This window comes from Oncorhynchus mykiss, chromosome 24, assembly GCF_057628025.1.
Source record: "Oncorhynchus mykiss isolate SJ-2025 chromosome 24, ASM5762802v1, whole genome shotgun sequence".
NCBI lineage: Eukaryota > Metazoa > Chordata > Actinopteri > Salmoniformes > Salmonidae > Oncorhynchus > Oncorhynchus mykiss.
In genome coordinates this window covers 19,951,715-19,977,460 of record NC_143045.1, presented here as the reverse complement: position 1 = coordinate 19,977,460, position 25,746 = coordinate 19,951,715, and positions in this window count along the sequence as shown.

The window sequence follows — 25,746 nt, the reverse complement described above, 5'->3', positions numbered from 1 at the left end:
CCCAGACCTGCTGTTTTCAACCCTCTAGAGACAGCAGGAGTGGTAGAGATACTCTGAATGATCAGCTATGAAAAGCCAACTGACATTTACTCCTGAGGTGCTGACCTGTTGCACCCTCTACAACCACTGTGATTATTATTATTTGACCCTGCTGGTCATTTATGAACATTTGAACATCTTGGCCAAGTTCTGTTATAATCTCCACCCGGCACAGCCAGAAGAGGACTGGCCACCCCTCAGAGCTTGGTTCCTCTCTAGGTTTCTTCCTAGTTTCTGGCCTTTCTAGGGAGTTTTCCTAGCCACCGTGCTTCTACACCTGCATTGCTTGCTGTTTGGGGTTTTAGGCTGGGCTTCTGTACAGCACTTTGAGACATCAGCTGATGTAAGAAGGGCTTCATAAATACATTTGATTTGATTTGATATGTTCCAGGGTTTATTTGTAGCAGTACAACCATTAGAGGACAAAATCACAGCAAGTATAAAATTGATAATAAACCTCACAGAGTGACAAGTCTGAAAGCAAATGTATCCACTTAGTCACATGATTGCTAGACGTAATCAGCCTGACGGCACACACACAACTGTGTGAACATTCACTGGTCGAAGACATACAGTGCATTTGGAAAGTATTCAGACCCCTTCACTTTTGCCACATTTTGTTACATTACAGCCTTACTCTAAAATTGATTAAATGATTTGTTTTTTCCTCATCAATCTACATACAATACCCCATAATGACAAAGCAAAAACAGGTTTTAGACATTTTTGCAAATTTACTGTATAAAACACAGAAATATCACATTTACATAAGTCTTCAGCCCCTTACTCAGTACTTTGTTGAAGAACCTTTGGCAGCGATTTCAGCCTCAATTCTTCTTAGGTATGTAACTACAATCTTGGCAAACCTGTATTTGGGGAGTTTCCCCCATTCTTCTTTGCAGATCCTCTCAAGCTCTGTCGGGTTGGATGGGGAGTGTCGTTGCACAGCTATTGTTAGGTCTCTCCAGAGATGTTCGATTGGGTTCAAGTCCAGGCTCTGGCTGGGCCACTCAAGGACATTCAGAGACTTGTCCCGAAGCCAGTACTGCGTTGTCTTGGCTGTGTGCTTAGGGTTGTTGTCCTGTTGGAAGGTGAACCTTCGCCACAGTCTGAGGTCCTGAGCAGTCTGGAGCAGGTTTTCATCAAGGAACTCGCTGAACTTTGCTCCGTTCATCTTTCCCTCGATCCTGACTAGTCTCCCAGTCCCTGCCGCTGAAAAACATCACCCACAGCATGATGCTGCCACCCCCATGCTTCACCATAGGGATGGTGCCAGGTTTCTTCCAGGCGTGATGCTTGGCATTCAGGCCAAAGAGTTCAGTCTTGGTTTCATCAGACCAGAGAATCTTGTTTCTTGTGTCTTTTGGCAAACTCCAAGCAGGCTGTCATGTGCCTTTTAATGAAGAGTGACTTCCGTCTGGCCACTCTACCATAAAGGCCTGATTGGTGGAGTGCTTCAGAGATGGTTGTCCTTTTGGAAGGTTCTCCCATCTCCACACCTCCCTACACACGGTATGACCCTGTGTGTTGAGACACACACACACACACACACACACACACACACACACACACACACACACACACACACACACCCTGTGGTGGTTCCCTATTTTTGAGAGAGGAACCAGCACTGCCCGGGTGGTGCCAGTATGTCTCAGTGTAGCAGCTATGAAGCTCATAACCACCCTCACCCTCTCTCCCTGCCCAGACCCAAACCACAAGCCAATACCCACAAGCCAGAAAAGCATGGACTGAAACCCATCACACACACACAGACTGCTGGCATACACACACACACACAGTCTAACCACACATATCAAAGACAGAGGTAGATTTATGGAAAATGAGACCAGTGAGTATGGTTTCTCTCTCTCTTCTTTCTCCTTTTTAGTCATCCACCCCTGTGAGGGCACTGAGAGTTCATCTGGGTCACATCAGGCTGCTGGGGGGTGCTGCTGCTGCTTCACTACAGATATGAGACAACAGGCACACACTGACATTTTGTATTTTGTCCATTGACTGCACAACACGGCCTAGTGATGGGAACTGGAGATGATGACTGGGCTAAAATGTCTTCTGTCATATGGTGAACACACAGATGCGTGTATGTGTGTGTGGGAAGACTGGCTTGCTGACCACCACTTTCTACAAGTGTGTCGAGTCTGTTCAGGACTCAACACACAGGGTCATAATGTGTATGTGATGTGTCTGTGTTCCGGGACTGAAGCTAGATTTGAGCCCAAAGCAGGCCCTTATATAGAGCGCTGGAGCTGTTTTCTCTCCCTCCACTTTCTCCTAAAGCGCTGCAAGGTCAGAAGAGACCATCCCTTCAAGTCAACATATTTACATATTTGTAGCGATGCAGGATATTTCGCCGAGCGTTGGCAGGCTGTGGCCAGTGAGGGGCTGTTGAGAGTGGACATCTGTGACAGGCTGTGGCCAGTGAGGGGCTGTTGAGAGTGGACATCTGTGGCAGGCTGTGGCCAGTGTGGGGCTGTTGAGAGTGGACATCTGTGGCAGGCTGGGGCCAGTGAGGGGCTGTTGAGTGGACATCGGTGTCTCAGCTCCACTCTGCTCTCTCACCTTTACCACCCACCAGACCACTGCTCATCTCTTCTCACTCAACCCTACAGAGGTGCTGAACAATTAGACACACAAATAAGCAATGCCAAGCTCACCTATTCTGTTGATGTGGGATCTCTCTCTAGTCATCAGCATCATCATCATTCTCATTCTCATCATCCTCATAATCATCATCATGGAAAAAACGAAAATGTAATTCATTCAGTGACAGGATACATGGACTGAAGGCCTACATCAACTTCTTTAAAAAAGCATCATAAATCCAGTGTCCACTGCTAAGGGGAGGGCGGCTCATAATAATGTCTGGAAAGGATTCAATGGAATGGCATCAATTACATGGAAACCATGTGTTTGATGTATTTAATACCGTTCCACTAATTCTGCTTCCGGCATTACCATGAGCCCGTCCTTCTCAGTTAAGGTGCCACCAACTTCCTGTGCATAAATCTATGGAGCCCGATTTAGACTTAGGAAATGCACGCCTTTTCCAGTGTTGTAAAGTACTTCAGTAAAAATATTTTAAAGTACTACTTACATTGGCAAGAAAAAGAATGTGAACCCTTTGGAATTGGAAATACTTCTTGATCTGATCTTCATCTAAGTCACAACAATAGACAAACATAGTGTGCTTAAACTAATAACACACAAATTATAAAAATGTGAGTTTGCTTTTTTTCACAAGAAGCATTGCCTGATGTGAACCAGGCCTCGAACAAAAGAGATCTCAGAAGAAGAATTGTTGACTTGCATAAAGTTGGAAATGGTTACAAAAGTATCTCTAAAAGCCTTGATGGTCATCCGTCCACGGTAAGACACGTTGTCTATAAATGGAGAAAGTTCAGCACTGCACTAGGAGTGGCCGTAAGGGAAGGGTTAAGGGTTAAGAAGAATCCTAGTGTCAGCTAAAGACTTACAGAAATCTCTGGAACATGCTAACATCTCTGTTGACGAGTACGATACGTAAAACACTAAACAAGAATGGTGTTCATTGGAGGACATCACGGAAGAAGCCATTGCTGTCCAAAAAAACCATTGCTGCACGTCTGAAGTTTGAAAGGGGTTCACATACTTTTTCCACCCTGCACTGTAAATGTTTACACGATGTGTTCAATAAAGACATGAAAACCTACAATTGTTTGTGTGTTATTCGTTTAAACAGACTGTTTGTCTATTGTTGTGACTTAAATGATGTGATTAAATTGTATAACCAATTTATGCAGCAATCAAAGTAATTCCAAAGGGTTCACATACTTTTTCTTTACACTGAATTTTTCTGTGCTATCTGTGCTTTACTGACTATTTATATTTTTGACAACTTTTACTTCACTACATTCCTAAAGAAAATAATGTACTTTTTACTCCATTTTCCCTGACACCAAAAAGTACTTGTTACATTTTGAATGCTTAGCAGGACAGGAAAATGGTCCAATTCACGCACGTATCAAGAAATAATCTCTGGTCATCCATACTGCCTCTGACTTGGCCGACTCACTAAACACAAATGCAAATCAAAATGCAAATCAATTTATAACATTTTTGACATGCGTTTTTCTGGATTTTTGTTGTTATTCTGTCTCTCACTGTTCACATAAACCTTCCATTAAAATTATAGACGGATCATTTCTTTGTCAGTGGGCAACGTACAAAATCAGGAGGGGATCAAATACTTTTTCCCCTCGCTGTATATTTGTGCAATATTTACTTTTGATACTTAAGTATATTTAAAAACATACTTTTAGACTATTACTCAAGTAGTAGTTTAAAGGGTGACTTTCACTTTTACTTGAGTCATTTTCTATTAAACTACAGTATCTTTACTTTCACTCAAGTATGACAATTGGGTACTTTTTCCACCACTGGCCTTTCCTATGCACTTCTCAGTAGTTAGTATTCAGACTTACCTTCTGCAGGTGTGTAACAGCCTTTGCAGGCGTGGTTCCTCACAAACTGAGAATGTAACAAGTGTGCTATTAATTGGTTAGTGAGAGGTCATAAAAACACTTATTTGTGTCCCCTGTACCTTTAGAGTCACTCCAAAGTTGGTTCCTGTCACGTCTTTGGACACCTTCGCGTGGACAAAACAAATAACAAAACAGCGATTGGTTGATAGATAATAGGTAATGGCTGCATGGTACAGTGGGGAGAAGCAACTGCAGCAATCACATTATTTTTGTAAAGTTCATGCGGTCAGGATTTTTACCCATAATACAACACACATCTTGACAAAAGTGATCTGCTCAAATGCGCCCATTTACAGCAACTGCTGAAAACCCTCCCACTTGCGGGCCAATAGGTTCTCATGGAGTTTTCATTCAATAGGGTTTTCAGTACATTTGTCTAAAGCCATCCCTTTTAATTTGGCATACCTTAAATTCAAATTTTCTCAACACTTACTACAACAGGGCTCTATTTTTCCGTGTTAGTGTTTGTGCCACACGGGACTGTTTCGGTTTTGATTACTTCACGTTTATTGTTCTGTTCAGTGTTCGCTATTCATTAAAAAACTATGAACACATACCACTCTGCGCATTGGTCCTCCGATCCTTCATACTACTCCTCTTCGTCAGAAGAGCGAGGAGTACCTCGAATAACTAACACATGGGAACACCTGTAATCATCTGCTCAATCCACAAGGGCATGAAAGCCAAAACACACAGCACAGATACTCACAAGACCAACGGACATTGTAACAATAATGAACGGCCCAATGGAAACCAAAGGGCACAATTATACAAGTACTAATCAGTGGGAATAGGGGACAGGTGTGCGTAATGAAAGTTCCGGCGGGATCCGTGACAGGATCAATGAAAGAAAGCCATGAAAATACACACATATTTGTCTCCTTTTCAGCACCAATTGGTAGAAAAATACTCTTATCTGTATATTATTTAGGGTTAGGAAATTATTTATGAATAATAAAAAAAAAATGGTTTGGAGAGCCTTTATGCACAAAAATATTTGTGAATGAAAAATACAGTGGTTGTAACGATCTTCTTCATCTGATGAGGAGTATGAAAGATCGGACCAAAACGTAGCATGGTAAGTGTCCATTTTAATGAAATATAACTGAACACTGAATACAAAATAACCAAAGTGAAACAATGAAAATCGAAACAGTTCTGTATGGTGAAACACAGACACAGAAAACAACTACCCACCAACACCAGGTGGGAACAGGCTACTTAAGTATGGTTCTCAATCAGAGACAACGATTGACAGCTGCCTCTGATTGGGAACCATACCAGGCCAAACACATGGAACTATAACACACAGAACAAACATAGAATGCCCACCCCAACTCACGCCCTGACCAAACTAAAATAGAGACATAAAAAAGGAACTAAGGTCAGGACGTGTCAGTGGTTTGATTCATCCTGAAAGTTGCCATGTTCAATTGTTCAAGTTTGGCGCTATACTGTCATTTGTGCATGGCTACAGAAGCCTACAGCCAAATTTCATCCCAAGTTATAAGGCCAGCATTTCATAAACTTTACTGTGGAAAAGGTGTTATGTTGATATACTTCAGTTTGCTGCCATTTGACTGGTTTCACATTTGTCTCCAGCGATCATAAGGTAAAATTGATCTAAAACAATTGCACTTTCTATTTACAATCCACGTATCCAAATGGCTTACTCTTTTACCTAGATCTTATCAATAGCTCCTATCAAGTTGTAAATTACAGTGCATGGAGAATGGTGTTATTTCAATCAGGAAAAATAAAGTAGACACTGCTAAACCTTTTTAGTTGTTTATTTGCCGGTAAAGATGGTGGAATTATTAGGGAGTTAAGTTAAGATCTCAACCCCAATGAATAGTATGAATGGCATGCAATTATCATGCTTAAATTCAAGGTCAGAATATGCGTTGAGAGGAAAATGCATAAAAAGGGAATTATGTTCCATTTACGTGCGCTTAACTCGGGTAAGAATCAGCCCCAAAGAGCGTATCTTAGTTTGTAACATTGAATGGAGATATAAAACATGATGGAGTGGACCCTGTATGGTAGTGACACACCATGTCACATCTTGCCATATCAGCTAATAGGACCTTGGAGCAGGCCCAAGGAGGTGCCCTGGGGAACACCACACAGCCTCGCCTTGCCCTCCCTCCCCGCTCCCCTCACAGCTCTCCCTAAAAACATAGCTCCATGTTGCTCTTGGCAGAACTCTGCAGGCAGTCCCTGCGTGCCTGAAAACCAGCGCTCTCCTCTTCACCTAGCTCGGCTCTGCAACCAACTGGCACACATTTCTCACATTGATGCTTTCTGTGAACAGACACACAGGCTCCCAGTCAGTCAAAGGACAGGGTGGGACAGATATGTCCACTCACTTACAATACACTCACATCCTTCCTCTCTCTCTCTTTCTCTCTCTCTCCCTCCCTCCTCAGTCTCAAACTTTCTCTCCTCCTCTCTCCCTCAAACTCTATCGCTCTCTTTTACTCTCTCTCTCTCACTCTCTATCCACATCCGTTTCTCTGGTGGTTTCTTGCCCTTTCACTCTGAGTGCGAGAGTCAGCCAGCGGCGAGGGGTGCAGGTGTGTGTAACTGTGGCCTGATCAGGGGGAACTGAAGGCTAATCTGAGAGTGTCTGAACTAATGGTGGGGAAACCGGGTGTCTGGCAGGGAAACACTGTGTCACTGCACAGTGTCAGTTAGAGGGCACAGAGATGACACAGCCAACAGGGCAGACACATACACAGTATCCTTCAGAAAGAAAACTGTTTCAGTACAAGTGTAAGTTAAGGACAACGTCAGAGGGCAATAGTCACTCACTAACTATGCAAGCATAGGATGTTGCCATGGTAGACGCTGTGATAGAGTGTCCCTGTGTGTATGGACAGGGAGAGAGAGAGTAGGACAGGAGGGGGGGGGGGGGTATGAGAGAGAAAGGGAGAGAGAAAGAGAGAGAGATTGAATGCACACATGTAAGTGTGTTGAGTGTTTATAAGACGAACTAGGTTCAATTCAACCAGCAGGACTTGAACCCATTTGCCTTCAACAACAGAGGATGGACGTGTAACCTCTATCCCACACACCGGGATATTTGGCACAAGGACCATTTATATTTATTCTTTCATTTGTTTTTTCTAAACTTTGATTTAAACTTTATTTCCTCTGTGAGTCCAGGGTCTGGGCATTTCAACATAAATGAACGTTCTCAGAAAATAGAGGGAAGGAGGGAGAGAAAAGAACGGAGGGAAAAAAAGAGAAAAAGCAATCTGTCTCTTGGGTGCCCTTCTTGCCATCCCATTTCCTATGCATCTGGTCTGTGTTTGTGCGGAGAGCGAGAGGGGGAGAGGAGGGAGGGCCGTCTGGGGCCGATTAATAACCAGTGATTTATAGCAACTTTTATAGAATAATACAATAAAAATGTGTGAGTACGTGTGTGAGCGCAAGTGTGTGTGCATGTGTGTGTGCGTGCATGTGTGTTTGTATGTGTGTGTGCTCGCCCGAGCGAGAGTGCACACAATGCTTTTCTAATTCCAGGGAATCAAAAACAAATTATCGATGAAAAAAACAGAGCATGATCGGGGTAAATTGGGCACAGATGGAGGCAGGAAATAAAAGGAGAGAAAGAGGAGAGTAGCAGAGGAGAGGAGAACCATGAGGAAAGAGGGTTACCAGAGAGTGTGGAGGGCAGGGCAGGGTGAAGATATGATTGAGGGAGGGAGGGCAGAGAATGGGGGGTGAGTGAGAGGACAGGGGCACATTGGGGAGAGGAGAGAAGGAAAAGAGGAGAGTGGGAGGAGAGAGATCAGGGTTCTCATGCCCTGTGCAGAGGAAATGGGCTGAAAAGGGGGGTGAGTGTGTATGTGTACAGTACGTGTGTGTGTGTACAAATGTGTGTGTGCGTGTGTGAGCAGAGTATCCTGGTGGGCCATGAGCTGAACAGACCCTTTGGCACAGTGCTGTCAGGGCCCCTCTCACAACACAGTTCCAAAACACACACACATACACATACACACACACACACACACACACACACACACACACACACACACACACACACACACACACACACACACACACACACACACACACACACACACACACACACACACACACACACAGCTGGCCTGGCAATGCAGCTCCAGTGATGGGCCACTCTCACATCCATCAATCCATCCAAAGACATGGCTTTTACAGTTAGCTCATTAGGGTTAATGTTGTAGCATCAGCTCTCCTCTTCCATCCACATGTGTGTTTTTAGTGTCTGTGTGTGTCATACTGTACTCTGATACTCCCCCAAACCCTTTGAGCTGAACTGCAGGCTGAACTCTGAACATTAAGACTGAGGCAATGCTGAGGCACTGTGGGCTACATGGGGTGCATTTACAAGCAATTAGACCACCCAGCAAACAGGGGACGAATTAAGGACATCTCGGGGACCATGACACAACCTCCTGACGTTCCGGGGATGCCCTAATGACTAATTTTTGTTTGCAGGGCCATGACCTTCCAGAAATACTGACTGTGTGTGTGTGTGTGTGTGTGTGTGTGTGTGTGTGTGTGTGTGTGTGTGTGTGTGTGTGTGTGTGTGTGTGTGTGTGTGTGTGTGTGTGTGTGTGTGTGTGTGGTGTACATACATACATACATACATACATACACAGACAGACAGACAGACAGACAGACAGACAGACAGACAGACAGACAGACAGACAGACAGACAGACAGACAGATTACAGCTGGTAAATGGGCAGGAAGTTACATGGTTCTTGTTAAGGTATGAGGCTAACCCTACCCTGGAGAGACAGAGAGGACAGTGGGATCCTACTATAAGCAAAGCCCAGTATGAATGACTTCCTGTGCCGAGGGTCTGGACTGTGGCATCTGTCAGAGAGGGGAGCCCTCCCTTCATCCCTCAACCTGTTTCCCAATCCCCTCTGACCGTGGGCTGAATCACACAGTGTCTCAGCACAGTATACTGGCAGATCCACCCATTCACTAGGTCCCAAGTACACCCTCCCCTCCTCTCCATCCCTCCCTCTATCCCCCAATCCCTAGGCACTGCCACCCACACACCAGTTCCCGTTGTTGTCCATGCCCCCTCGCCTGGCCCTCTCTCTGGCCCCGTAGGAGGGTAGGAGGGGACTGAGAGGAGGAGTGGAGGGGTGGGTAGTTATTGGCAGAGAACGCCCTTCCTTCACTGGAAACTCCATCAGTGGGTGAATCACTCTCATCTGAGCCCTCTACTGAACCAGAGTGAATGATAGCAGAGCACAAGTTTAGCTTGCATTCTCTCTCTCATTGTTTTGCCACCTCTCTCTCTCTCTCTCACACACACACACACACACACACACACACACACAGATACATGCATATGCCTATACATCCATAAAGTGTCATACAGTACGTCCCCAATATTACACCCAGTTTCACAATTACAATATTTTCTCTTTCACTCACAGAAAACTGACAAACAGTTGCGCTTTAAGTTCTCTCTTTCCCACACTCTCAGTTCTCTCAGCTCTCTGTTACACACTGAGAGAGAGGCCCATGGCCATATCATGTTCCCACACACAGGTCTCAGCTAGACATTCACACTGAGTAGACCGTCACACATTATACATGTACTGTCACTGAAAAGGCACCAGCCTTCACATGGGCATACAGTATAATGATTATTCAACAAAAGCATATTAACAGGTGTGTGTGTGTGAAACAGAACACACATTTATTCTCAGGCTCAGGTGACCACAATGGTTGCATGGGGCGAGTACGTGCCGATCTGCCTGTGTGTGTGTGTCTAAGAGCCCTGAGTGTGGCTGCATACGGCTGTGTACCTGTGACCACACCAAAGCAGACGTGCTGCCATGAAGAGAGAAAAAGAGATAGATAGAGAGAGAAACGGAGAGAGGCAGACATTAGAGGCGCTGAGGGATATGGGTACACACACCCACAGGTTTCACTTCTGCCTGGTGTGGCAGCACAGCACACTCTCGAAACACTTTGCACCCGGGTTAAAGGTTCACACACAGGTCAGGGCACACACATATATGCACATACACACATACAAAACGATGCACAAATATACCCACCTAAACACATCCGATTACATGCGGTGTATAGTATGTACACAGTATGCACACCTGCGCTTACCAACTATAGAATCAAACAAGCACCTATATGCATAGGTAATAACTATTAAAATAACATATGCATATAGGTGCTTGTTTGATACTATAGTTGATAAGAGCAGATGTGTATACTCCGTGTATACTGTGTACGTATACTGTGTGCATACTCTGTGCATACTGTGTGTGTATACTGTGTGTATACTGTGTGTGTGTACTGTGTGTATACTGTGTGCATACTCTGTGCATACTGTGTGTGTCTACTGTGTGTATACTGTGTGTGTACTGTGTGTATACTCTGTGTGTATTGTGTGTATACTGCGTGTGTATACTCTGTGTATACTGTGTGTGTACTGTGTGCATACTCTGTGTATACTGTGTGTATACTGTGTGTAAACTGTGTGCATACTGTGTGTGTATACTGTGTGTGGACTGTGTGTACTCTGTGCATACTCTGTGCATACTGTGTGTGTAGTGTGCATACTGTGTGCATACTGTGTGTGTATACTGTGTGTATACTGTGTGTGTACTGTGTGTATACTGTGTGTATACTGTGTGTGTACTGTGTGTATAGTAAGGTTGGGAACTGCTCTGGGATTAATACCACACAATTGAAGAGTGACGAGAAGGCCTGTAGGACACACACACACACACACAGCTCTAGGTAGCAGCAGAAGGAAGATGTGACTGTGCCAGTGTCTACAAGCTTGTTGCTCATTATGCAGTGGGAGAACCAAATCTGTCACAATCAGAGGCAGAGTTGGGGAGAGTGCACATCCACAGAAGGGGAACTAGACCCTGGGAATTGTGCAGGGTTGTTAAGGAGGAGGGGCGAGGGGTGAGTGTGTGTGTGAGTTCAGTGCCTGATTACCATGAGTTAACATTAGTTTGAGTTGATTTCTTTAATTCCACTTCCTGAATGTTTGAGGTGTGTTGAAATGCTGTGAGCACCTGCCTGCCTTGGTAACTATGAAACAAGTCAGGTGGATGCAGAAGAACACTGTCTGCCTTGGTAACTATGAAACAAGTCAGGTGGATAGAAGAACACTGTCTGCCTTGGTAACTATGAAACAAGTCAGGTGGATAGAAGAACACTGCCTGCCTTGGTAACTATGAAACAAGTCAGGTGGATAGAAGAACACTGTCTGCCTTGGTAACTATGAAACAAGTCAGGTGGATAGAAGAACACGGTCTGCCTTGGTAACTATGAAACAAGTCAGGTGGATAGAAGAACACGGTCTGCCTTGGTAACTATGAAACAAGTCAGGTGGATAGAAGAACACTGCCTGCCTTGGTAACTATGAAACAAGTCAGGTGGATAGAAGAACACGGTCTGCCTTGGTAACTATGAAACAAGTCAGGTGGATAGAAGAACACTGCCTGCCTTGGTAACTATGAAACAAGTCAGGTGGATAGAAGAACACTGCCTGCCTTGGTAACTATGAAACAAGTCAGGTGGATAGAAGAACACTGCCTGCCTTGGTAACTATGAAACAAGTCAGGTGGATAGAAGAACACTGTCTGCCTTGGTAACTATGAAACAAGTCAGGTGGATAGAAGAACACTGTCTGCCTTGGTAACTATGAAACAAGTCAGGTGGATAGAAGAACACTGCCTGCCTTGGTAACTATGAAACAAGTCAGGTGGATAGAAGAACACTGTCTGCCTTGGTAACTATGAAACAAGTCAGGTGGATAGAAGAACACTGCCTGCCTTGGTAACTATGAAACAAGTCAGGTGGATAGAAGAACACTGTCTGCCTTGGTAACTATGAAACAAGTCAGGTGGATAGAAGAACACGGTCTGCCTTGGTAACTATGAAACAAGTCAGGTGGATAGAAGAACACTGCCTGCCTTGGTAACTATGAAACAAGTCAGGTGGATAGAAGAACACTGCCTGCCTTGGTAACTATGAAACAAGTCAGGTGGATAGAAGAACACTGCCTGCCTTGGTAACTATGAAACAAGTCAGGTGGATAGAAGAACACTGTCTGCCTTGGTAACTATGAAACAAGTCAGGTGGATAGAAGAACACTGTCTGCCTTGTTAACTATGAAACAAGTCAGGTGGATAGAAGAACACGGTCTGTGACACTATGCTATTTGTGTCTCTGGGAAAGGGTTTGTTTTCTCTGTGAATTTGACATCATTTCTGTGTGTGTTTGTGTTTAACTATCCTTGTGGGTGCCAGAAGTCCTCACAAGGATAGTAAAACAAGGAACATTTTGACAAGTTGGGACATTTTGCTCGTCCCCATGAGGAAAAATGCGAACACTGCCTGCCTTGGTAACTATGAAACAAGTCAGGTGGATAGAAGAACACTGTCTGCCTTGGTAACTATGAAACAAGTCAGGTGGATAGAAGAACACTGTCTGCCTTGGTAACTATGAAACAAGTCAGGTGGATAGAAGAACACGGTCTGCCTTGGTAACTATGAAACAAGTCAGGTGGATAGAAGAACACTGTCTGCCTTGGTAACTATGAAACAAGTCAGGTGGATAGAAGAACACTGTCTGCCTTGGTAACTATGAAACAAGTCAGGTGGATAGAAGAACACGGTCTGTGACACTATGCTATTTGTGTCTCTGGGAAAGGGTTTGTTTTCTCTGTGAATTTGACATCATTTCTGTGTGTGTTTGTGTTTAACTATCCTTGTGGGTGCCAGAAGTCCTCACAAGGATAGTAAAATAAGGAACATTTTGACAAGTTGGGACATTTTGCTCGTCCCCATGAGGAAAAATGCTATTTTAGGCTTAGAGGTTAGAATTAGGGTTAGAATTAGGGTTAGAATTAAGGTTAGGGTTAGAGGTTACGGTTAGGTTTAGGAGTAAGAATTATGGTTAGAATTGAGATTCGGGTTAGGAGCTACGGTTAGGTTTAGGGTTAGGAGTTATGGTTAGGTATCGTTTTAGGGTTAGGGGTTAAGGTTAGGCTTAGGGTTAAGGTTAGGAGTATGGTTATGTTAAGGGTTAAGATTAAGGTTAGATTTAGAGTTAGGGAAGATAGGATTTTGGATGGGAATCAATTATTTGGTCCCCACAAGGTTAGCAATACAGGCTTTGGAGTCTGGTCAGACTGGCCGGACTTCAACGACCTGTGCAACCCGACTGGAGTGGAGCTCAGATGGACACGGACTGATATGTAAACTGAGCCAGTGACGGCCTCTGATGCAGTTGTGGCAGATCACGGTGTTGTTGTGGAGACTTCTGTCACCCATGATGAAACATCTCATCCTACATCCAGGACAACACTCCTCGGCATCAGACGGATACAGCTACTGCAACACTGGACTGGCCTGAGGCTGCAGGGGAAACTCGCTGCTCGGGACTGTGCTGTCCACTCTGTCTCCCATTCCATGTACCAGAATGCTGCCATTGGCGAGGACATTCTCGCAGTGGGCTGCTCATTGGACGGCTAATAGAGCAGGCCTTTGCCTAGAAGCTGCTTAAATACCAGCCCCTCGTGGCGCCTGGACAGCCTTAGGTGGAGGTGCAAGCCGATGGTGCTGATATTTGGCAGTCTCGGCCACGTACACAGGCTTGCAATACGTTGCTTCCAGAAGTCCTCACAAGAATAGTAAACCAACAAAAAATGTGGAGAAGTGAGGACATTTTGGCGTAGGGGTTCAATTTAGAGTTAGGGTTGGAATTAGGGTTAGGATTAGAATTAGGGGTTAGGTTTAGGAGTTAGGGTTCGAATTAGGGTTAGGATTAGGAGTTAGGGTTAAGGTTTGGTCCCCCAAAAGTCCTCACAAGTATAGTAAGACATAGTTGTGTATGTGTGTACATATGTTATAGGATGTATGTATTAAAACCGACCCTGAGTGTGTGTGTTTATTTTAGTGTGTGTGTCTGAGCGTTGGCCAGGGTGAGAGCAGCAGTGGTTGTGGAGGGGTGAGGGTGAGAGAGGCTATCCCTTTCTCATGGCCTCTTAGTTCCCTCTGGTCCCCATTCCAGCTCTGCTATTGGTCAACACTCAGACACTGTCACTGAAACCAGCCGCACACTGCACACACTCATCCCCTCAGGGGAGGCAGGGAGGGAGGGGAGAGAGAGAGAGAGAGAGAGGGGGGGGGGGGAGAGATAGAGAGAGGGGGAGAGAGAGAGGGGGGAGAGAGCAAGAGAGAGAGAGGGGGGGAGAGAGAGAGAGAGAGAGATAGAGAGAGAGAGAGAAATAGTGTGTGAGATGTAAGAAGGAAGGTGAGCTGCACGTCAGTGTATCAGTCAGTGTAGTGGTGGATGATGTATATGACCATGTGTCTGTGTGTCAGAGAGTCAATGTGTCAGTGTAGCCTGAGAGCCGCTCACAACTATACCCTCTGTGTCTCTGACAAAGGAAGACCATGCCATCTGCTGGTGAAAGAGAGAAACTACACCCTTATGATTCTCATCAAACTGTATGTAAAACTCAAGAGGCCTCTTTTGGATGGCCATTGTATCTCAATGGGTTTAAAGCAGAAGTAGCAAACAGAAAGCGAGAGACCTGTAGATCTTACAGACCCAATGTCTGGTTTCAGACAACCACTGACTGAGGAAGGCTAAAGTGGTGTGAGGAACGCAAAAAAAGAACATTAGGAAATACAAACAGTAACCACAAATTATAGGGCAAATTTAGAAAGATGACATATAGTGAGAAAGCATCAGGGGTCAAATTGAGGGGGAAATGTGTGGTAACTGAAATGTTCGGAAAAACACATTTTATTACAGTATGTATTCTGTATGTTCGATTTGACTATTTGCTGGTTTAGATGGCAGTCAGTGCTGTAGCCATTGCAGAGCCTGTAGCTCTAGGGATGGGTGTCTTAGGGGACTCACATTAGTCATTAGAATCCACTTGTAAGTGAAATTCACTAAGCCCTCAGCACATTAGAGGCAATAAGTTGGAGTGTCTCTCAGGGTGTATGGGCACAGCCATTACTCAAGGCTAATGCTTAACACAGTATTTAATATGCACAGTCATATCCCTAGACATTACCACAACACTGACTCAGACCAGAGAGGATGAAAACAATAGCTTACACAGTAGCCTCTCCTGAGCCACCATAAATCACCTACAGTATCAACACAAGATAAGAGGGTTTCCATATACTATACACATACTAGTAGGGTGTATATAGAAGCACTCAGACAGCAGTATTATAGCAGTGTTATGCAGTGTTAGTACAAGGGCCCAGGTTGTATATCCCTATAGTCACCTGTTAAATCCCAGGGCTGAAGTGTTAAACTAACATGACTCAATAATCCACGCCTTCTGGGAATTATATAAAATCCCAAAGTTATGGGATGAGTTCGAAAGTTGTCTGTCAGAGGTATCCAACTGACAATCTCTTAGAAAAAAAATTAACTATTGGAACCAAGACTTGATGGAGGGAATGTTGGAGCATAACTAACGATATTACAGTTTACAAAAATGTACGTTTAATCCAGTATAAACTCATGTATATAATTTATTATAAAAGAGATCAAATTCAGAAATGCTAAAGCATAAGTGTAAAACTAACAATGACTCAATAATCCAGGCCTTCTGGGAATGCTATGAAGTCCAAAAGTCATAGGCAGAGTTAGAAAGTTGACTGTCAGAAGTATTAGAATGTAAACGTACTGTTAATCTGTCTGTCTGCATATTTCAAGACATGTCATATGAGGGTGTAGTGACATACCCGATGGGCTGGACGATTCTCTATCAATCACTAATCTTGAAAAAAACAAAGTAAAAAGTTGGAAATGTATGAATCTGTCCTTCATTAACACAATGGAAAAATCATATTATTTATTATTGAAATAGCATTGGTAACCCAGAAAAACAAATTGATAATTGCCAAATGGAGAACAATAATGCAGGCACATGGGAAGTAGGAGTGAGCATGCAAGTAGTGGCAGATGAGTTGCAGTCATTGTTTGTGTGCATTTGTAAGTTGTTGTTCGTCTGTATAAGTTTGAATATGGTGTAAAAAAATATAGAATAATAAATATATATACTTCCAGTGGGGCAAAAAAGTATTTAGTCAGCCACCAATTGTGCAAGTTCTCCCACTTAAAAAGATGAGAGAGGCCTGTAATTTTCATCATAGGTACACTACAACTACGACAGACAAAATGAAGAAAAAAAATCCAGAAAATCACATTGTAGGATTTTTTATGAATTTATTTGCAAATTATGGTGGAAAATAAGTATTTGGTCAATAACAAAAGTTTATCTCAATACTTTGTTATATACCCTTTGTTGGCAATGACGTCAAACGTTTTCTGTAAGTCTTCACAAGGTTTTCACACACTGTTGCTGGTATTTTGGCCCATTCCTCCATGCATATCTCCTCTAGAGCAGTGGTGTTTTGGGGCTGTTGCTGGGCAACACGGACTCTCAACTCCCTCCAAAGATTTTCTATGGGGTTGAGATCTGGAGACTGGCTAGGCCATTCCAGGACCTTGAAATGCTTCTTACGAAGCCACTCCTTCATTGCCCAGGCGGTGTGTTTGGGATCATTGTCATGCTAAAAGACCCAGCCACGTTTCATCTTCAATGCCCTTGCTGATGGAAGGAGGTTTTCACTCAAAATCTCACGATACATGACCCCATTCATTCCTTCCTTTACACGGATCAGTCGTCCTGGTCCCTTTGCAGAAAAACAGCCCCAAAGCATGATGTTTCCACCCCCATGCTTCACAGTAGGTATGGTGTTCTTTGGATGCAACTTAGCATTCTTTGTTCTCCAAACACGACAAGTTGAGTTTTTACCAAAAAGTTATATTTTGGTTTCATCTGACCATATGACATTCTCCCAATCTTCTTCTGGATCATCCAAATGCTCTCTAGCAAACATCAGACGGGCCTGGACATGTACTGACTTCAGCAGGGGGACACGTCTGGCACTGCAGGATTTGAGTCCCTGGCAGCGTAGTGTATTATTGATGGCAGGCTTTGTTACTTTGGTCCCAGCTCTCTGCAGGTCATTCATTAGGTCCCCCCGTGTGGTTCTGGGATTTTTGCGCACTGTTCTTGTGATCATTTTGCCCCCACGGGGTGAGATCTTGCGTGGAGCCCCAGATCGAGGGAGATTATCAGTGGTCTTGTATGTCTTCCATTTCCTAATAATTGCTCCCACAGTTGATTTCTTCAAACCAAGCTGCTTACCTATTGCAGATTCAGTCTTCCCAGCCTGGTGCAGGTCTATGATTTTGTTTCTGGTGTCCTTTGACGGCTCTTTGGTCTTGGCCATAGTGGAGTTTGGAGTGTGACTGTTTGAGGTTGTGGACAGGTGTCTTTTATACTGATAACAAGTTCAAACAGGTGCCATTAATACAGGTAACAAGTGGAGGACAGAGAAGCCTCTTAAAGAAAAAGTTACAGGTCTGTGAGAGCCAGAAATCTTGCTCGTTTGTAGGTGACCAAATACATATTTTCCACCATAATTTGCAAATAAATTCATAAAAAATCCTACAATGTGATTTTCTGGATTTTTTTTCTCATTTTGTCTGTCATAGTTGAAGTGTATCTATGATGAAAATACAGGCCTCTCTCATATTTTTAAGTGGGAGAACTAGCAGAATTTGTGGCTGACTAAATACTTTTTTGCCTCACTGAATACCGTATTAGTCAAAAGTTTGAACACACCTACATTGAAGACATCAAAACTATGAAATAACACCTATGGAATGTAGTAACCAATATTTTAGATTCTTCAACGTAGGTACCCTTTGACTTGATGACAGCTTTGCACACTCTTGGCATTCCCTTGCCAGCAGCATACCACCCTGCATACCACTGCTGGCTTACTTCTGAAGCTAAGCAGGATTGGTCCTGGTCAGTTCCTGGATGGGAGACCAGATGCTGCTGGAAGTGGTGTTGGAGGGCCAGTAGAAGGCACTCTTTCCTCTGGTCTAAAAAAATCCCAATGCAGTGATTGGGGACACTGCCCTGGGTAGGGTGCCGTCTTTCGGATGGGACGTCAAACGGGTGTCATTAAAGATCCCATGGCACTTATCGTAAGAGTAAGTGTCCTGGCTAAATTCCCAATCTGGCCCTCAAACCATCACGGTCACCTAATAATCCCCAGTTTACAATTGGCTCATTCTTCTCCCCTGTAACTATTCCCCACGTTGTTGCTGCAAATGAGAACCTGTTCTCAGTCAATTTACCTGGTAAAATAACGGATTAAAACAAAACAAAAAACAGCTTCACCTGGAATGCTTTCCCAACAGTCTTAAGGAGTTCCCACATATGCTGAGCACTTGTTGGCTGCTTTTCCTTCACTCTGTGGTCCTGTCTCATCCCAAACCATCTCAATCGGATGGCATATCGCTATGCTGGTTAGGCGGAGGAACCTCCCGCACCTCAGACTCCTGGAACCGGGGCCAACCACCACCGGCCTGAGGAGAGACACATGGAACGAGGGGTTAATATGGTAATCGGGGGGAAGCTGTAACCTATAACAAACCACGTTCACTCTCCTCAGGACTTTAAACGGCCCCACAAACCGTGGGACCATCTTCCGGCAGGGCAGGCGGAGGGGCAAGTTCCGGGTTGAGAGCGAGACCCAGTCCCCCGGTGTGAACACCGGGGCCTCACTGCGGTGACGGTCTTTTCCGCGCGCCTGAACAAGTCGTCCACCGCAGGAGCCTCGGTCTGACTCTGAAGCCAAGGCATCAGAACCGGCTGGTACCCCAGTACGCACTGGAAGGGGGAGAGGTTAGTGGAGGAGTGGCGGAGCGAGTTCTGAGCCATCTCGGCCCAGGGCACGAACGCTGCTCCCTTCCCCGGCCGAACCTGGCAATACAACCGCAGAAACGTGCCCCACATCCTGGTTTACTCTCTCCACCTGCCCATTACTCTCGGGGTGAAACCCTGATGTAAGGCTGATCGAGACCCCCAGATGTTCCATGAACACCTTCCAGACCCTAGACGTGAACTGGGGACCTCGATCAGACACTATATCCTCAGGCACCCAGTGGTGCCGAAAGACGTGCGTAAACAAGGCCTCCGCAGTCTGTAGGGTGACCGGGCAGAGGGAGGAGACGGCAGGATCCACAACGACTAGGATCCACAACGATCCACAACGACTAGGATCATGGTGTTTCCCTGTGAGGGGGGAGGTCGGTAAGAAAATCCACCGACAGGTGCGACCAAGACCGTTGTGGAACGGGTAAGGAGTGTAGCTTCCCTCTGGGCAGGTGCCTAAGTATGGGAGTATGGGAGTGGGATCCATGGGCCGCTCCTCTGTGTCATACAGTCGGGACAGTGCGTCTGCCTTCACGTTTTGGGAACCTGGTCTGTAGGAGAGGGAATAAACAAAACGGGTGAAAAACATGGCCCACCTTGCCTGGCGAGGGTTCAGTCACCTCGCTGCCCGGATGTACTCCAGATTGCGGTGGTCAGTCCAGATGAGAAAAGGGTGTTTAGCCCCCTCAAGCCAATGTCTCCACGCCTTCAGAGCCTTGACGACAGCCAACAGCTCCCGGTCCCCCACGTCATAGTTTTGCTCCGCCGGGCTGAGCTTCTTCGAGGAGAAGGCACAGGGGTGGAGCTTCGGTGGCGTACCCAAGCTCTGAGAGAGCACGGCTCCTATCCCAACCTCGGACGGTCCACCTCCACTATGAACGCCAAAGAAGGATCCGGATGGGCCAGCACGGTAGCAGAGGTAAACAGAGCCCTCAGGTCACCAAAAGCCCTCTCCGCCTCAGCCAACCACTGCAAACGTACCGGGCCCCCCTTCTAGTAGTGAGGTAATGGGAGACGCTACCTGACCAAAACTCAGGATAAACCTCCGGTAGAAATGGGCAAACCCTGGAAACCGCTGAACTTCCTTTACCATGGTGGGAGTCGGCAAATTATGCACGGCTGAAATGCAGTCACTCTCCATCTCCACCCCCGAGGTGGAAATGCGATACCCTAGGAAGGAGACGGACTGCTAAAAGAACAGGCATTTCTCAGCCTTGACGTACAGGTCATGCTCCAACAGTCGACCAAGCACCCTGCACACCAGGGACACATGCTCGGCGCGTGTAGCGGAGTATATCAGAATGTCATCAATATACACCACTACACCCTGCTCGTGCAGGTCCCTGAAAATCTCGTCTACAAAGGCTTGGAAGACTGATGGAGCATTCATCAACCCGTACGGCATGACGAGGTACTCATAATGCCCTGAGGTCGTACTGAATGCCGTCTTCCACTCGACTCCCTCCCGGATACGCACCAGGTTGTAAGTGCTCCTGAGATCTAGTTTGGTGAAGAAGCTCGCCCTGTGCATTGACTCAATCGCTGTGGCGATGAGCAGTAGCGGGTAACTGTACCTCACAGTGATCTGGTTTAGACCTCAATAGGCAATACACGGGCGCAGACCTCCCACCTTCTTCTTCACAAAAAATAAACTCGAGGAGGCGGGTGAAGTGGAGGAACGAATGTACCCCTGAAGCAGGGATTCAGAGACATATGTTTCCATAGCCTCCATCTCCGCCTGTGAGAGGGGATACACGTGACTCCTGGGAAGTGCAGCGTCTACCAGGAGATGTATTGCACAATCGCCCGCGATGGTGTGGTAATTGAGTCACCTTCTTTTTGGAGAAGGTGAGAGCCAAATTGGCATATTCAGGGGGAATGCGCACGGTGGAGACCTGGTCTGGACTTTCCACCGTAGTAGCACCAACGGAAAAGTAACATACAAAAACATGTGTGCAACAGAGGGCTCTGGGTGAGAATGGTGCCGGCTCACCTGGGATGACGCCAGAGTGCCCTGTCGTCAGTGTGACCTCTGTGGCCACAGATGGTGCACGAGCCAGAATCTCCTACACACAGCACCTCCCAGCTCCATGGGCACCGGAGTGGCGGTGCTGGGGGATGGAACCGACAGAACCCGATCTGGACGTCCGCAGGTAGCCAGCAGGTTATCCAGCCGAATAGACAGGTCCACCAGCTGGTCGAAGGTGAGGGTGGTGTCCCTGCAGGCCAACTCCCGATGGACATCCTTGCGCAAACTGCAGCGATAGTGGTCGATCAGGGACCTATCATTCCATCCCGCACCGGCGGCCAGGGTCCAAATATTAATGGCAAACTCCTGGGCGCTTCTCGTCCCCTGCCTAAGATGGAAGAGATGTTCACCGCTCTACCCTCGGGTGGGTGGTCGAAGACTGCCCGGAAGCGGCGGGTGAAATCCTCGAAATGGTCCAGCGCCGCATCTCCTTCTCCCCACACGGCATTGGCCCACTCCAATGCTTTTCCAGAGAGGCACAAGACGAGAGCGGACACCTTCTCACAACCTGAAGGATCCGGGTGGTCGAATGCCAGGTAGAGGTCGAGCTGCAACAGGAAACCCTGGCAGCGTGCAGCCGTCCCGTCGTACTCTACATTGTAGAAGGGTGAGACGAATCCCACTGGGACCGGGTGAAGGGGTGGTGATTAGTGGAGACTCCGGTTGTGCTGGTGGAGGTGCTGGAGGAATTCCCTGTCTCTCCCAGCGGTCCATGGTTTGGACCACATGGTCCATGGCGGCACCGAGATGGTGGAGCATCGCCGCGTGCTCCCGGATGCTCCTCCACCCCTATTCCAGGGGCACCTGCTCCTGCTGACTCCATATGTTTTGGTGTGGGATTCTGTAGCGGGGTGCGTAATTTGCGGCAGAGATGTCAGGCGCAGGAGAGCAGAACTGGGTAATAACCGGAGATTTATTAAGCAAAACCAACGGCATTCAGAACAACAAGATCAATGGGCACTAAAATAACCAGTCGTGCGCTCACGGGGAACGTGCACAAGCACTACAATAAGCAATCTCACACAAAGACATGGGGGGAACAGAGGGTTAAATACACAACAAGCAAATGAGGGAATTGAAACCAGGTGTGTGGAAATACAAGACAAAACAAATGGAAAATGAAAAGTGGATCGACGATGGCTAGAAGACCGGCGACGCCGACGGCTGAGCGCCGCCCGAACAAGGAGAGGACCCGACTTCGGCGGAAGTCGAGACACACCTGTCAATTGAAATGTATTTCATGTGACTACCTCATGAAGCTGGTTCAAACATTTGAAGGAAAAGCAGCCATCAAGTGCTCAACATATGTGGGAAGTCCTTCAAGACTGTTTGAAAAGCATTCCAGGTGAAACTGGTTGAGAGAATGCCAAGAGTATGCAAAGCTGTCATCAAGGCAACGGGTGGCTATTTGAAGAATCTCAAGTATAAAATATTTGTTTAACATTTTTGTTGGTTACTACATGATTCCATGTGTTATTTCATCGTTTTGGTGTCTTCACTATTACTCTACAATGTAGAAAATAGTCAAAATAAAGAAAAACCCTTGAATGAGAAGATGTTCTAAAACTTTTGACCGGTAGTGTTTTTATATATATATATATACAGTGGGGCAAAAAAGTATTTAGTCAGCCACCAATTGTGCAAGTTCTCCCACTTAAAAAGATGAGAGAGGCCTGTAATTTTCATCATAGGTACACTTCAACTATGACAGACAAAATGAGGAGAAAAATCCAGAAAATCACATTGTACGATTTTTTATGAATTTATTTGCAAATTATGGTGGAAAATAAGTATTTGGTCACCTACAAACAAGCAAGATATCTGGCTCTCACAGACCTGTAACTTCTTCTTTAAGAGGCTCCTCTGTCCTCCACTCGTTACCTGTATTAATGGCACCTGTTTGAACTTGTTATCAGTATAAAAAACACCTGTCCACAACCTCAAACAGTCACACTCCAAACTCCACTATGGCCAAGACCAAAGAGCTGTCAAAGGACACCAGAAACAAAATCATAGACCTGCACCAGGCTGGGAAGACTGGCATATGTGGGTGCATAGTGATACCCGATGGGCTGGACGATGCTCTTCTCACCCATTATCTTTAAAAAACGAATACTTAATAACTAGCAATCAACCACTCCTCCATCGTTAACACAATGGAAAAACCATATGCTTCATGATCTAAATATTGAAAGAGTGTGGGCAACTGAGAGGAACAAAATGGTGCAATTTGATGGTGGAGAGTAGTGCAGGCACTAGAGATAGGGGTGAGAACAGGTGGGGTTGGGCAGGTGTGATGCCTTTTCCATGTGTAAAAAAAATCCCGGTGCTGGGCTAAGCACTGGCCCAAAAACACACTCACTGAGAAAAAATCATGGACCATTCAATGTATTCCTCACACATTCTGAAAAGTGTAGCGGCCTTGCCTTTGTGCGAGCGTGTGCGTGCAAGTGCTGACGAGAGGTGGTAACCATGGCAATGGCCGGCATGGAGCTGCTGTCTCTCTCTCAGCTAGGGAGAGTATGAGTCATGACGCTTATCAGCTTCCTGCGGACACCAACAACTTACACTGACCTCCCCACATCTCATTAAATGTTGTTTGTGTGTGTGTGTGTGTGTGTGTGTGTGTGTTGAAAACATGTGTAACCATCTATGTGATAAACAAAATTACAATAATCGTTATAACAGTTTTTATTCCAGCTAAAATGACACTGTACAGTGGTTGACACATTCTTGTGGAAGTAGAAAATTGGCAGTGTGCTGACAGATGGTTTACTCAGAGCTGATATGAAATTCACAGCATAGCATGATTTTTATGCAGTGAAAGCCATGTCCTTTTCGATTTGAGAGTCTGTTCACATGAGATTGACCAGATGCAGGGAACCTTCGCGATGCTCAGAGATAACCTAACCTCAAACATCCTATGAGTGTGTGAAATGACATCTAAGACACCCGTTTCACACTAAACTGTCTGCTGCTGTCCTGTGTAAGTGGTGGAACAAGTCTAAAAGTGCTCATGTGTGTATTTCCAGCCACCCACACATCAACACACACAGAACACACCAAACCAGGTTGTGGCTAGATGTTAGGAGGTTAAAATGGACCACAATACCATCTTCCAGTCAGCTAGCCATTCTAAACCGTTGTGACATGAGACAGACTGACTAATACTGCCACCACAACACACACGTATATACAAACATGATTACACACACACACAGCATCTTCTATGTCTTTCCCTATGCCTCCAAGCCCTGTCCTGTCTGTCTCTCAGTGTGTCTCTGTGTACAGGTGAAGGATCATCTCTCAGTGTGTCTCTGTGTACAGGTGAAGGATCATCTCTCAGTGTGTCTCTGTGTACAGGTGAAGGATCATCTCTCAGTGTGTCTCTGTGTACAGGTGAAGGATAATCTCTGTGTGTCTCTGTGTACAGGTGAAGGATCATCTCTCAGTGTGTCTCTGTGTACAGGTGAAGGATCATCTCTCAGTGTGTCTCTGTGTACAGGTGAAGGATCATCTCTCAGTGTGTCTCTGTATACAGGTGAAGGATCATCTCTGTGTGTCTCTGTATACAGGTGAAGGATAATCTCTGTGTGTCTCTGTGTACAGGTGAAGGATCATCTCTCAGTGTGTCTCTGTGTACAGGTGAAGGATCATCTCTCAGTGTGTCTCTGTGTACAGGTGAAGGATAATCTCTGTGTGTCTCTGTGTACAGGTGAAGGATAATCTCTGTGTGTCTCTGTGTACAGGTGAAGGATCATCTCTCAGTGTGTCTCTGTATACAGGTGAAGGATCATCTCTCAGTGTGTCTGTTTACAGGACTGTAAAGACCCAGCGGTGTGATCCAGGAGCTTCCAGCATTAGATATGAGCAGCAGATAAAGGCAGTATGAAAGACTAGCTGCTCCAGCCAGTCAAACCTCATCCACACCTCAGCTACAGTACAGCTGGTTTGGTAACCACACATCTATCTATCCCTCAGATCTAACTCCATACCATGGCAGCACAAGAATGAAGAGTAGTGATACAATCAATATTCATTTGACGCCTGTTTGAAACATGTACCATCTGACTGCTTGTAATACGTATGGGTTTTACATGTTCTCAATAACTGTTCATGGAGAGAACATACTTAAGTAAACACGTACACACTAGGATTCATCCTTTGCCACACCATAATCCCCACCTCAACCCATCCATAAGAGTCCAGAGTGGCGTCCACAGAGAGGTCAGTGTGTGTGTGTGTGTGTGTGTGTGTGTGTAATGGTACAACGAAGTCTCAGCACACTCGGAAGAACAGCTAAC